The sequence below is a fragment of the Mustelus asterias genome, chromosome 21 (genome assembly GCF_964213995.1).
Source record: "Mustelus asterias chromosome 21, sMusAst1.hap1.1, whole genome shotgun sequence".
In the NCBI taxonomy this organism is placed as follows: Eukaryota; Metazoa; Chordata; class Chondrichthyes; order Carcharhiniformes; family Triakidae; genus Mustelus; species Mustelus asterias.
In genome coordinates this window covers 51,176,309-51,191,647 of record NC_135821.1, presented here as the reverse complement: position 1 = coordinate 51,191,647, position 15,339 = coordinate 51,176,309, and the positions used below count along the sequence as shown (strand labels likewise).

Here is a 15,339-nt window from a genome sequence, read left to right as displayed (position 1 = left end):
AAATGGTTCTAGTTTTTGCAGGTCAATCGTCTCAGCTCCAGGACTTCACTGCAGGAGTTCTTTAGGGTAGTGCCCTAGGCCCAAACATTCTCAGATATTTTATCAATGAACTTCCCTCCATCATAAGGCCAGAAGTGGGGATGTTCACTAATGATTGCACGATGTTCAGCATCATTTGGGACTCTTCAGACACTGAAGCAGTCCGTGCCCATACGCAGCAAGACATGAACAACATTCAGGCTTGGGCTGATAAGCAGCAAGTAATATTCGAACCACACAAGTGCCAGGCAATGACCATCTCCAACAAGAGAGAATCAGTGGCAACAGTGTGTACCATCTATATGATGCTCTGCGTCAACTCACCAAGTCCCCTTCAACAGTACCTTCCAACCCACAACCTCTACCACCTAGATGGCTAAGCGTAGCTAATGAATGGGAACACCACCATCTACAAGTGTCCTTCCAAGCCACACACTATCCTGACTTGGAACAATATTGCTGCTCCTTCGCTGGGCCAAAATGCTTGAACTCCCTTCCTAACAGCACTGTGGAGGTACTTACATCACATGCAATTAGGGATGGGCAATAAATGCTGGCCTAGTGAGTGACACCCACATCCCGTGATGGAATAAAAAATACATTCACAACAGTTAGTACAGATACTTTCTTCCATAGTATTACCTATAATACACTGAGCTATTTGGCACTTTAGGAAATAAATGTTCAAGCAGTACTTTTCCTGAAGTCTATGCAATGGCCCAAAATGTTTTTGAATGTCTCTAATTATGGACTTTGCTCCTTTTTATTGAGGTACAAGCCTCTAGTTAGCCTAAATTGACATACTTCCATAATTGTCGTGGGCTTTTAACTCAAGATAGCAGCTCGAGATGAGGAACAGCAAACTGCAGTATCATTAGCGTTCACTTTGAAAAGAAAATGCTAGGGCATGAACTTCCTCAGTGATTGAATACTGTCACCTGCTGCCCAGAAACTGCCCTTCATCAGAAGTCTTTGAAAGTGTCTTTGGGATGAGTGGCAATGTCTTCTTTCCAGAGAAGATTGTATGATTTTCTCCAGTGATTAAGGTAATCAGTGAAAGTACTAAGCCACCAAACATTAACCCTTGCACTGAAAAACCAATGCTCCCTGCACCTTGCATAACTCAAGAAATTCTCCTAACCGCTGATTAAAAATGCCATAACTTATTTTGTGCAGGTTGATACATATTAATGACCTTGGTGTACAAAGCACAATTTCAAACTTTGCAGATGATACAAAACTTGGAAGCATTGTGATCAGTGAGGAGGACAGTGTAGAACTTCAAAAGGGCAGATTGGTGGAATGGGCTGACAAATGGCAGATGAAATTTAAAGCAGAAAAGAGTGAAGTGTTTCATTTTGCTGGAAAGAACAAGGAGAAACAATATAAAATAAAGGATTTAATTCTAAAGGGGGTCTGAAGCAGAGTTACTTGCATGCATATGTGCACAAATTATTGAAGGTGGTAGGACAGGTTGAGAGAGTGATTAATAAAGCATCCAGCATCCTCGGCTTTATTAATAATGTGATAGATTATAAGAGTAAGAAAGTTATTACTGAAAAAAAAGACATGCTGTCGAAGATTTTCACCCTGCCCTTATCAGGACAGATTTGCTAGAGTACCAAATCTCAAAGGGAACAACAATTTCTACTCCATGAGAAGAAGGTACTGATTGGTTGGAAAGTGGACTCTATTGGTAGAGGCATTGCCATGAAGAATGCACCAGGGAACAGTTAACTGCCAAGTTTTTGTTTTTAAATTTTATGTGGGAATACCAAAGACTTTGCTGATTGTTTTGCTGCTGTTCATAGTAATAAGCATGCAGAGTTTCATGAGTTTCAGCATGTTACCAGGCGGTAATGATCTGATAGAAAGATGTTCTACTACCGACAGTAAAATTGCATTGCAGCCCCAGTGTTGATGGTAGTTGGCTGTTACGATGGAATCCCCACAGTGCAGGAAGAGGCCATCTGGCTCATCGAATCTGCACCGACTCTCCAAAAGAGCATCCCATCCAGGCCTCCTCTCTGCCCCTCCGCCCTATCCCGTAACCCTGCACATTTACCATGACTAATCCACCTAACCAAGACATCTTGGGCCTGTGGGAGGAAACTGGAGCACCTGGAGGAAACTCATGCAGACAAGAGGAGAATGTTCAAACTCCACACAGACACCCAAGGTCGGACTTGAATCCTGGGTGCTGTAAGGCAGCAATGTTATCCATTGTGCCACCGTGCCAGTTGTTGGCAAATCTGTCTCTGTGCATGCCAATGTAACTGTAAATGAAATGCAAGGCCGGTGTAATGATTTGTTTTCAATTGGGATCAAAAGTCATCACTGATTTATTAGGTAGATCTGTGTCATTTTGGGGAGAAAAGCTCTTGAAATAAAATCACACGTCATATGGGGATTCTCAGAATGGGGTGATATTTAGGCAACATGCATAGAAGCAAAAAACTTCCACCAGAGCTTAAGCGCTAGTGCAATGCAATATAATCATTGCAAATGATACACTCTTGTGTATGGTGGTGTTCTACATTTGCTAGGATTCTCAGAGATTAACTGTTGTGAAGGAGTTACTAAACTCAGGTGGCTTAATGGGCCTGAATTAATATCAGTAGAATTGCAAAGTGCCTTGGTGATTGTTTTAAGGCCATTTGGACAGCTGTGATGTTATCGCATTAAACCTGAATGACCATCATCTCAATTCCTATTCCTGATCTGAATGAAGAAGCAGTAAGTGAATGCGTGGCATTTTTCTGCAGGCGAAAGGCAACATTTGAGCAGCCCCTCTTGGTGATGACCACAGGAGACACTGGTGGAAGTTTGCCAGCTGAATGCTTGCTCTTCCCCCAGGCTGGGTTAGATTTTACCAGCACCCTAGAGGTGTGAAGCCTCATAAAATGGCAACAGAAAGAGCCAGGTGGTGACCCTGACATCTTCCCTCCACCATGGGATTGTATCATGGGTCGGAACCTCAGCAGTGCAGCCACCAACGCAGTGGACGGGAGTTGCCAGTTAAACCAATCATTGGAGAATAATCAGTCACTTCCCACCCACAGCCGACATGTTACCTCCGTCAGCGGCAGTGTTTGCTGCATGCAGTGACTGTCAGATCAACCGGGAGCTCCTGGAGTTGGGTCTGTCCTCATTTCTGACTGCTCCCTAGCTCACTGTGGGCTGGCTGACAGCAATGGCCACCCTGCAGCTATGGCACTGCTGCTGGAGGGTGCATCCTCACTCCAACTCCAATTTCTTGGGCTTCCATGCCTGATCCTGAAACATTAAATTTAAAATTGATACGGCCTTCAAGGGAACTTGATCATGGAGACAATCTCTCCCACTTCCTGTAGCTTCATCAGTAGCAACCTGTACTGGTAGCAGTGACAAGGCTGTTGTGTCGTCAGCTCTCTGATTGGGCTGGAATGTGGTTTGCCATTTTCAATTGGATGGTAGCCCCTGCTGCTTCTCTTAATTGGCTGCCTCTGGTAAAATGTCACACAGGACCCTGTCTACCTGTGCGGGATCAGGTTACCTTGTTTTCAGACTGTGACCCAAGGCTAGAATTGAACCCAGGTCCCTGGCGCTGTGAGGCAGCGGTGCTAACCACTGTGCCACCGAAATGGATGCAAAGGCCAGGAAAATTGACAATTTATTTGTAAATTTTCCATTTCCAGGCTCAAATCTCACCTGGATTTGTTTGGCTGAAGACAGCAGTGATTCCCATCAGGTAATGGCTCAGATTACAGCACTAATACTCCCTGACGCTGATCAGGATACAATGGAAAATGGAATATTTAGTACTGATTGGCTATGGCAAATACCTTGCTGGAACTGAAATGTTGAATTGATTTTGGTTAAACAGAATATTGCCGGCATTTAAAGAAAAAAGTCAAGTAAAGGATGGATAGGTGAAAAAAAAACCAACAATCCATTGACTACAGAACATCTCCTCTTCAGAACCTAAAATATACTGAATACCAGCAGGGACTAAAGGAGGTTGCGTCATCTCTGCCAACACCCCACCCTCCCAACCCCTTCTTCCAACTGCTTCTCATAAATGTTGTAGAACGATGATTATTCTAAGGACACTATTGTTTCTACAATACAAATTATACATTTCTTGACAGGCTAGCAGTAATCACAGCACTATCATTAGTCTGTCACCCTGTAGACACTTTCATCCATCCATTAAATGGAATTCAGTGAACTGAGACAGCTCACATTGACTCTTAAACATCAACAGCATGGAACCATTGGCTCCCTCACAATGTCAAAAGCACATCAGAGTTGAAAGGCAGGCAGCAGAGAAAAAAAGGTTCTTTTCTGCCTGTAACAATTATCATTCCGACTTGAAGTTTTAACTGTACCAGCACAGTTTATAGTGAAATAATTTCTGCAAAACATGCTACTTCCCTGTCATGTGCAATGAAATAAAACTCTGATTCACCTGTAGTTAAATTCAATAGCAGAATATATCACTTCATTCAAATCAAGCAACACATTCAGCTGAAGCATCTAATCTATCTCTGTCCATCACAATGATTGTTATCAGACAATATTAATACATGGAGATGTTCAGATATCGCTATTTGTCCCAGAACGAACCCAGCAGCCAGTATGAACTGGTCGGTTGAGTGAGCTTTGAATAATGGATGGATAAAATGTGATGGATTTGTTGCCTGAAGTCTGATTAAACAGAACATTTGATTAACAAGTAACACAAGTGCCTTCCAAATAATCAATCCAGTCCCACTATACAGAGAGAGCTGCTCAAATTTAAATGCACAGCAGTAAATACATTCAATGGAAGGCTTAGAAATTGGTCACACAGGTGACCAAGGCAATTAATTCCCCTAAATGCGCACATGAATCTCTCAGTACAGACTGAAAAGCATTTTCGAGAGACCATTGTAAGGCCTTTCATAGTATAAGCATTTCTCACCATACCAAAATCACAGCTCTAAATAAATCAAGAAGATAATCTTTATCCATAGTTGTCCCTTCTTTATGTAAGCTCAGTTTATAGAACATGATGTAGTGCGCTCTGAAACCTAACTACGATGCAAATTAGATCTGTTCTGTCTGACCACAGTTGTATGAAATATTTTATTCCAAACTGTGCAGAATCACTAGCATGATCATTTGGAAGTGAAGGAGAAATTAACCTTTTGATGGAGCAGTTGGGGTGCAGGGATTGGCATTCGTAAGGAGTTGTTAATAACAACTTTTAGATGTTTATTTTTAGCTACCTGCACAGAAAGGTGTTGAAAGCATCAATTTCACTGATGGAACACATTTGGGTCTCGTAGGCAGCAGCATAACTGGAATAAGTGTACAAAACAGAACTGGCACTGCAGGAGATTTAAAGCACAAATGATAAGTCTGTGAAAGAATGACACATTTTGCATATATATATAAATACCAAAGAATCGCAAATATGCCAAACATGAGCTAAAAGATCCAAACTTTCCACTTATTCTTGCCCAAAAACAAGAGGAACATAGCCTCTCTGTGTTTATTTTAATTATTTTTAAGTTGTCGTGACATTTGAAACAATAAACTGATACAAATTGTCAGAAAATACACTAGAAGAGTAAATAAAAAATGGATTTTTAATTATCTTTTGTCTATGGAGAGTTGGTTTTATTAAATTGTTAATCCATTGCTGCATTATTAATAATGTGAGCTTTTGCAGCCTGCTTGGCTTTTGGCTGAATACAAAAACATGTGTACCTGGCATGATATTATCATGATATAATTATAACTGTACAAGACACAAGACGCCAAACAATCCATTGTATAAACACATTGTTGGTGCATTTATTAAGACAATGCACATACGTAGGTATAAAGCTTGAAGAAATTAGAGCTGTGTGTGTGTGCTCCGCTCAATGCAAAAGTGAAACTAAGATTTCCCTTCTTGTGATGTCATGCTGATATCCTTTAAAGGCATAGAACGACATCCCCTTTTCTTTTTAAAGATACTTCCCTCCCGCCCCACCTTTCCAAAGGAGTAACACTACTTACAATACATGTTCATGTTTAGTTAACACCATTGCATAGGTGTATAGAACTGGTTAATCTGTGAGTCTGTAAAATCTAAAGGTAATCTGCTGGCATGCCCAGATATTGTGCTGGTAACGGGGTCTGGAGGTTTCTTTAATTGCGGAAATGGCCAAAAATCCAACATTTTGCCCGTAAATGCAGCATTTCCCATTTTCATAGGGATGGGAATTAGAATCATAGAATCATAGAAACCCTACAGTGCAGAAGGAGGCCATTCGGCCCATCGAGTCTGCACCGACCACAATCCCACCCAGGCCCTACCCCCACATATTTACCCGCTAATCCCTCTAACCTACGCATCCCAGGACTCTACGGGGGAATTTTTAACCTGGCCAATCAACCTAACCCGCACATCTTTGGACTGTGGGAGGAAACCGGAGCACCCGGAGAAAACCCACACAGACACGAGGAGAACGTGCAAACTCCACACAGACAGTGACCCGAGCCGGGAATCGAACCCGGGACCCTGGAGCTGTGAAGCAGCAGTGCTAACCACTGTGCTACCGTGCCGCCCATTGGGACAGCATTGTGCATATAAGCATTTTACAGAGGTAGCTGGCTGTTTAAATCATCATCTTCCTCCTTGAAAGTTGGATTTTGGTAGGCCAGGAGTGTTAAACCCAAAGTGTACATTTAACTCGTGTAAGACCAGGTCTGAACTTTGTGGATTCATTTGGATAGCCAGGGTATTCTTTTGGAGAGGTAAGGTGCCCATTTTGGATCTGGCCCTAGGACACTGTTGGGGAGGTCAGAAGCCTTTTGGTATAGGTTAAGTGCCCTTTGGAATTGTTAAAAGTAGGCATAAATGTGCATAAACTTATGACTGTCAAGCTCATTCGAACTGTCAATAGCCTCTTAAAATTAACTGTCAAAACTGCCAGGAGCACCTGTAAAAGAAGTTGTGAATGAATTCAAAAGTCCTGCCCTTTAAATCTTTGAAACAATTCTGGAGAATTAAAAAAAATGATTGCTTGCTATTTCACCCAGTCTGTTGACACATGCCTAAGGGTTTCATTGCTAGATTAGTGCTCCCTGACTGATTTTACAACCATCCATTATCACAGTATGGTGCTTGCTATTTCACAATTTTATTGACAGCTACCAATCATTATACACTCTTTGATAGAGGACAATGAATTCGGAATATTGTTGATGTAAGGGATTGTGCACTTGAACGAAATATCTCATGTTAAAAGTCATTATTTATTTGAAGGAATGGATATGTTAAAACTGTTTTTTAATGAATGTTTTTCAATACAGTGAGGTCTGTAATGGACACTTAGAAATTTATTCTTTATAACTTTATTTCATCTCATCTCTGTCTGGGTCCTGGGGTCTGCCCATCTTGGATACTGGCTGAGTTGGCATGGTAGGTGTAAGGGCAAAGGGTGGTGATTGGGAAGGCATGGATTGACATGAATTGGCATGAAATTGGCACAGGGGTTATAAAGGGACATGGGGGTTTGAGAAGGACATAGGTTGACATAAAGCTATAAAGGCCAAGGGGGTGGTGATATACTTTGACACAGTGGCTCTAAAGAGCTATTGGAGTTGGGCAGAGGGCCATAGGTTGGCATATGGGCTGTGGTTTGATGGGGGCATAGAATCATAGAAGCCCAACAGCAGAAGGGTTCATTCAGCTCATTGAGTCTGCACCAACTCTCTGACAGAGTATCTTATCCAGGCCCTCTTCCCTGCCCTATTCCTGTAACCCCACACATTTGCCATAGCTGATCCCCCTAAACTGCACATCATGGGATTTGAAAGGGCAAATTAGCATAGCCAACCTTTAGACTGTGGGAGGAAACTGGAGCACCGGAGGAAACTCACATAGACATGAGAAGAACTTGCAAACTCCACACTGACAGTCACCCAAGGCCAGAACTGAACCCGAGTGAGGCAGCAGTGTTAACCACTGTGCCACCGTGCCACCCGAGCATGGTTAGCATGGAGGCTATGAAGGGTTATGGGAGGGATGTGGGGGGAATGAGTTTGCAAGGATTGGCATGGATCTGGCATGGAGAATTTGGGGAATGAGGTTTGAGGGCTGGTGGAATGTTTCAAGTTTTAATCCTTATTGTGGACACAGTACTGGAGCCCCGAGGCAGTCCTTCTGTCCAGTTCACCTTCACACCCAGCATCCTCCTCAGTTCTTCCTTGGTCGCTCATGCTGACTTCTAGTCCAGCCCATTCCCCCCAAACTGAAAAGCTGACATCTAGCCAGCCACATTGAAAGGTCAGGTTCACGGAACCGGAAATTCTCCCGTCTCTGTATGGTCCGACCTGGGAATGAACATCTGAGTCTTTTATCAACCCTTTTTATTTGAACAAGTTTGATAGGATTTATTATCACTTTTAAAAGTTGCAAATGAATCTAACAGGAAAAAACATTCCAGTTGCTTCACACATACTTTTATCGATCAAGAATGAAACATGACAAGAGTTTGGATAAAGCCATCTGTTTGTGTGAAAAGAGTCCAGTCATGTTTCAAGATTATTTTGGCTGTATTCCAAAGGAAGGATTTGGAAATAAAAGTTATTGCTCTTTGTGAAACAAGGTATATTCTCATAATTTCTTTTTAAAAAAGTAACTAAAGAAAAGCTGGTTAATGTATTAAAAGGAAGCTGACAGTATCTGAGCAACAGGCATTTCGTTAGTTTTTTTAGTTAAACATAAAGCCGCCCGATACCCATTGTGTTGATGATAATTGATGGGGTTGAGGGAAAGTAAAAAAGAGAAATTGCGAAACATTCTGACAAAAAGAGATGCTTTTAGACTCTGGAATGCTACAAGGGAAGCCAGGTTTGTGTACAGGAAGATTCCCACTGAAGTGAAGAGGTCAGAAATGCTGGAGAATAAATTGATGCTGGATTAAGTCAAGTGAAACAATCCAGATTTATGGGTTGGTATGTGGTGTTTTTTGTCATGCCTTATTGCGTGACAAACTGGATGGATTGAGCTACGTGAGTTCGGTCATAACGGTTACCTTAAATGCTCACCTTGCTGTGAAATATAATTGACCATTTTCATCTCAGCTCAGCACATTCTCTGGATACTCAAAATAAAACTTCACAACCGCGGATGCATTTTTGAAGTGCAGTCACTATTGCAAGGTCTGGAAACATGGCAACCAATTTGCACACAGCAAGGTCCCACAAACAGCAATGCGATAATGACAAGATTATCTGTTTTAATAATGACGGCTAAGCGATGAATGTTGGCCATGACAGTGGGAGAATTCCTTTGGTCTTTTATGAATAAATCTTTTATAGCACAGACTGGGTTTTTAGTTTAATGCCTGTTCCAGGGTTTTCCAAAATGTGAGTTGCTAGATGAGATTTTGGGGTTGTGAGGCAGCAATGGCTGCTGCAGAGTTCTGGCTGAGAGCTACTGGTGATGTTCCTTTAACTCCCTGCATTTTTTCTATTGCTGGGTGTAACCTAATGGAGCCCAGGCTTTGAGCCCAGGCTGCTGCTGCAAAAAAAAGCCTGTGAAAACATTGGTATTTTTCTTCAGACTTCAGTTTAAAGACTTCCTACCACACTCAACCTCACTTCTCTCTTTCACACCCCCAGCTCAGCAGATGAAGCTCGCTGCGCCCCCAGTTCAATTCTCGAACCCCCAGATTTTCATTCTGGGGCTACAAGAAGTCTGGGGCATTTAAATGGGGTCACACCAGAGAAAGCCTTGGGAAACACTGATGATGGTAGTGTACCTTCACATTGAAATATCAGCTTAGACTATGTGCACACGTCTTTGGAGTGGATAATAACTTACCGTCTCAAAGACAAGTGTGCTACAATTGTGTCAAGAATGACAGCAAGTTGCATGCACTGATGTCCACTATTTTGAGGCTCTTGCTTGTTCTAAGGTTTAAACTTATAAAGGTCTGAGCATGCCTGCTGCAGAACAATGTTGGATTAGGTTTTTGTTAGGTTTGAACCTGCCTTTGCATTGATATATAAACCAATAATATAAATGATATATAGAACACACTCCAGTGGTGATAGTTTGTCATTGCATTATCACCTCTTTATAGCTCTATTTCAGTATAAACTATAATATAAATAGCATAAATTATATATCAAAGAGTATGGGTGTGACTGAGTGGCATAGTGGGTTGGGAAATGTCAGCGGGAGGCTAATAATGGGAATCACGCTTGGTCTCCAGCCGGTTGCGATCTTCCCAGGCATTATTTATGACGTGATCAGCTTCAACATGAGGCTGTTTTCAATATTTATAGCATCATCTGTTTAGTGAGCCCGGCAGACTATTGTTCGGGCTCACTTATGTTTCCGACCTCGCTGATGGAGGTCCACACCAGCAGAAATCACAGATGGTCCCCAGCAATTGGGACCTGATGTATGGCCTTGCTATTGGGACCAGAGGCCATTGAGGCCCCCTTGGAGGTCGGGAGCAAGGGCGTCAGCGCTCCTTGGGCAGTGCCAGCCTGGCACCCTGGCACTGCCCACCAGGCACCCTAGCACTGCCAGCCTGGCACACTGGCAGTGTCCTCTGGATACTGGGCAGTGCCAATGGGACAGGGCCTGATGGGACGTGGCCTTACGGGGGTGGCCAAATGGGGATGGAGCCAGATCGGGTTGGAGGTAGGAGGGGAGGGAAGGGGAGTGGGGGCTGATGTTGGGCGAGCGATCGGAGGACAGGACTGGCCATCAGAGATCGGGGCTGGTGATTGGAGGCCGGGGCTGGCCATCGCGAGGCTGGGTCAGCCATCAGAGGTTGGGACCAGTGATCGGGAGGACGGGGACGGCCATTGGAAGGCCGGCAATTGTTGGGGGTGGGGTGGGGGCGGTGCAGTGGGATTGGGGCCGGTGGTATCCAGGAACAAAGAACAAAGAAAATTACTGCACAGGAACAGGCTCTTCTGCTCTCCAAGCCTGCACCGACCATGCTGCCCAACTTAACTAAAACCCCCTACCCTTCCGGGGACCATATCCCTCTAAAGTGGGCACTGCTCCTCCCGGTACTGGCATGAATTGCCTGACAACCTCTGAGTTGCACAGAGTGCCGTAAATTCATTTAACGAGGCTTGCCCAAAAACCTCCCGTTTTCCCACCCATTGTGCTCTTAGAATTTTTGAGGGGAAAATCACACATATATTTATATACCATACTGTATATAGTATATAGAAAACTCTCCAATGGTAATATTCAATGCATTATCACTGACTCTATTTTTCAGGGTAACTCCAGTGTAAATGTTGTGGCATTTAGCAAGGACAGGATATGCAAGAACGCAAAAGGTCATTGCAATCAATCTTACTGGTCCCAATATCTGGAATATTTCATGACCGAAATATAGCCATTCCATCAAATTATTCGCTTGATACCTGTCAAACTCTCTTCAATTTGTTGATACAGTTTCTATCTTATTTTCAAATCCATTCCATTCATTCATTAACTTCTGTACAGTCAGATTTAAAGTGACTTTTCATCCTTTTCTAAGTCTAAAGCTATGCCTAGGATTTGTGAGAATGTTAAACATATTGACCAGGAGTTCCCAATTTGGGCACAAATTACACTGCTTTTCAGAAAAGATTTCCTTTCAGTCAAGTTTCTGCACAAACTCGTTTGCATATCACAAAAGGTATTGCCACGGACAAGTGCTACTGTTTTAAAATAGTTAAAAAAAAATAACTTCTTTAAATATTTTTGTTATATTTAAGAGCGGTAACTTAGTGCACTTTTATTCATACAGCTGTATATTTTTATTCATTTGAGGGATGTGAGAGTCTCTGTCTCGGTCCCTATTTGCCTTTGAGAAGGTGGTGGTGAGCTGCCTTCTTGAACTGTTGCAGGCCATGTAGTGTAGGTACATCTACAGTGCTGTGAGAGAGGGAGTTCCAGGACTTTGACCAGATATATTTCCAGGTCAGGATGGTGAGTGGCTTGGAGGGGAACTTCCAGGTAGTGGTGTTTCCATGCATCTGCTGTCTTTGTCCTTATGGATGGCAGTGCTCGTGGGTTTGAAAGATGCTGTTAAAGGAGCCTTGGCGAATTCCTGCAATGCATCTTGTAGATTGGACACACTACTGCCATTATGCATTGGTGGTGGAAGGAGTGACTGTTTGGATGTGGTGCCAATTATGTGGGCTGCTTTGTTTTGGATGGTGTCAAGCTTCTTGGGTGCTTTTGGAGCTACGCTCATCCAGGCAAATGGAGAGTATTCCATCACACTCCTGACTTGAAAATTGTGGACAGGCTTTGGGGAGTCAGGAGGTGAGTTACTCACTGCAGGATTCCAAACCTGTTACCTGCTCTTATAGCCACAGTACTTATATGGCTAGTCCAGTTTCTGGTCAATGGTAATCCCCCAGGAAGTTGATAGTTCACATAACCTACTGTCAATCTTGACTCAATGGTAGCACACTTATCTCTGAGGCAGTAAGTATCCACTCCAAAGACTTGTGCACATAAACTAGGCTGCATTTCAATGTGAAGGAGCACTGCACTGTCATCAATGTTACAATGAGGTCAAACTTTCCCAAACCTTTCTCTGGTGTGACCCCATTTTAATGTCCCAGACTTCTCCCATTCAATATCAAAGGGTGATGGTTAGATCCTCTCTTGTTGGAGATGACCATTGCCTGACAATTGTGTGGCATGAATGTTACTTGTCACTTGTCAGCCCAAGCCTGGATATTGTCCAGGTCTTGTTGCATTTGGTCATGGACTGCTTCAGTATCTGGAGAGTCACAAATGATGCTGAACGTTGTTCAATCATCAGTGAACACCCCCACTTCAGACCTTATAATGGAAAGAAGGTCATTGATGAAACAGTTAAAGATGTTTACGCCCAAGACACTCCCCTGAGGAACTCCTGCAGTGATGTCCTGGAGCTGAGATGACTGACCTCCAACAACCACAACCATCTTTCTTTGTGCCAGGTTTAACAACCAGCAGAGAGTTTTCCCCCTGATTCCCACTGACTCTAGTTTTGTTAGGGCTCCTTGCTACTACACTCGGTGAAATGCAACCTTGGTGTCAAGGGCAGTCACTCTCACCTCACTTCTGGAATTCAGCACTTTTGTTCATGTTTGAACCAAGGTCAGGTAATAAGGTCAGGAGCTGAATGGCCCTAGCGGAATGCAAACTGAGCATCCGTGAGCAGGTTATTGCTAAGCAAGTACTACTTGATATTACTGTTGATGACCCCTTTCATCACTTTACTGATGATCAAGAGGAGACTGATGGGGCATTAATTGTCCTGCTTCTTGGGTACAGGACATATCTGGGCAATTTTCCACATTGCCTGTTAGATGCCAGCGTTGTAGCTGTACTGGAACAGCTTGACTCGGGGTACGAGTTCTAGAGCACAAGCTGGAATATTGTCGGGGCTATATAATTTAGGGGAGGCGGTGATGTAGTTGCATTTTTTCTGGTAATCCAGAGACTCAGGATAATTCTCTGGGGATGGGGTTTGAATATCACCCTGGCAGGTGGTGAAATTTGAATTCAATAAAAAATCTGGAATTATGTCTAATGATGACCATAAAACAATTGTCATAAAAACCCATCTGGTTCACTAGTGTCCTTTAGGGAAGAAAATCTGCTGTCCTTACCTGGTCTGGTCTATATGTAATTCCAGATAGTAATGTGGTTGACTCTCACATGACCTAGCTGATAATGACTTAGAAAACAACTATGCAGAATCATTTGCTAGTTTAATTGGCTATTATAGTCAGTTTAATAAAAATATTTAAAAGCATTAAAAGCATGCTTACCTGAACCAAAAAAAACTAGTTTCATTTTAAGAGTGTCCTTGAAGACATGGAAATGGATGCAAAGCTCTTGGACAATTTTGTGGAATAATTGCATTGTGTCTTCTCAGGCTCACAGAGGCGGACTCATCCTGACTTTCCAGCCGGAGACAAGGTCACCAACAGCCTGTAAATTCCAGCTCTCCAATGTAACTTTCCCTCAAATTTCCTCAATCTTTTGAATCCGTTTGCCTGATTGCAGGCGAAGAAAGAAGCATAACCTAACAGAAACTCCAGGCCATTGTCTATGTCCTTTTTAGGATCTTGATCGCTTCTAGAAAAATCATCTCTGAACCTTTTCTTTGATTCAAGATGAGAGGAAGAAAAAATTGAATTATTGCCCCTACTTGGATTGTTCGTCACCTTTAAAATTGTTGCCTTCATTCCAACTGGAAAATAAAACACCTTGCATCGTTGCAGCACAGAGCTTAATGGAGCAATACTTGTAAAAGGGCAATGTCTTCATGAAGAACTGTGTGGGCGCTGTTTTGTAATTACTTACAAATGCAAACCAACAATGTGAAATAAATCTTGTCCCTTGAAATATCACATGATGAATTGTTTTTCTGAATCTCCTCTCCCCCAAAAGGTTTTGCCATTCATTATTACATGAAGAATGTGCCCTTTAATTGTGCACCCATTAAAGTAGTGCATGAATATATAATTTTCCCCACTGGGTAGCTATTTGGAGATATTGTTCATATTGTAGTATTGTTATGTGTCCCTGATGATCTAGCATTGAATAATAAAGGTGTAGCAAATAAGTTTAATATTGTCTGAAATTGTTTTATGTTAGCAGCCATCAATTGTTATGTCGTAACTGCTATGTTGCAAACTCTAACTTGCTGATTTCAGTCTCAATCCAACCAATCGCCACGTTATAACATTTAACATAACACGACTGATGTCAAGGGAATATTTCAAAGTGATAAATCATTGGAGACACCAGTAAATGTTCACTTGCCAATTTAAGTCAGAGAGTTGGCAGGGAGATTTTATCAGAGCAGCTAATGCAAGGATTCATGTTGTCATTACATCCTAGGAAAAATGAAATGGATGTCCGAGATACAGGCTGCCTCCACATGAAGAAATAATTGAAAGAATGACTGTTTTCATCGTATCAAGAGATTGTTGGGTGGCACAATCAAAATGTTTCATACAAATTTGCTTTTGTACAGAGCTATCACAAACTCGGCACATCAGCTAATGAAGTGTTTAAATTCATGAAAATATAGGACTGGCTGGATAGAAGCAGATTGTTTCCAGTAATTAAGCGACCTAAAATGAGTGGCCACAGATTTAAAGTAAGAAATTTAGCAGGGCAACCAAGATGAGTGTCCATGCACACAGAATTGTAAAGCTGTAGGGTGGGATTTTCCGTCCACGCTCGCCCCAAAGCTGGAAAATCCTGCCTGAGGTCAATGGACCTTTGTATGTTCCGCCCCTCCC

The 15,339-nt window shown here is 42.5% G+C and overlaps 1 protein-coding gene across 1 annotated transcript in view; it reads left to right on the top strand.

The window, feature by feature from the left end:
* Positions 1-14,658, top strand: part of LOC144508960 (CD276 antigen-like) — a 35,557-nt gene extending 20,899 nt beyond the window's left edge. The window contains exon 6 of the transcript XR_013500367.1: positions 13,962-14,658. The gene's annotated coding sequence lies outside the window, so the exon portion shown is untranslated. The remainder of the gene's footprint in view (positions 1-13,961) is intronic.
* Positions 14,659-15,339: the final 681 nt, after the last annotated feature.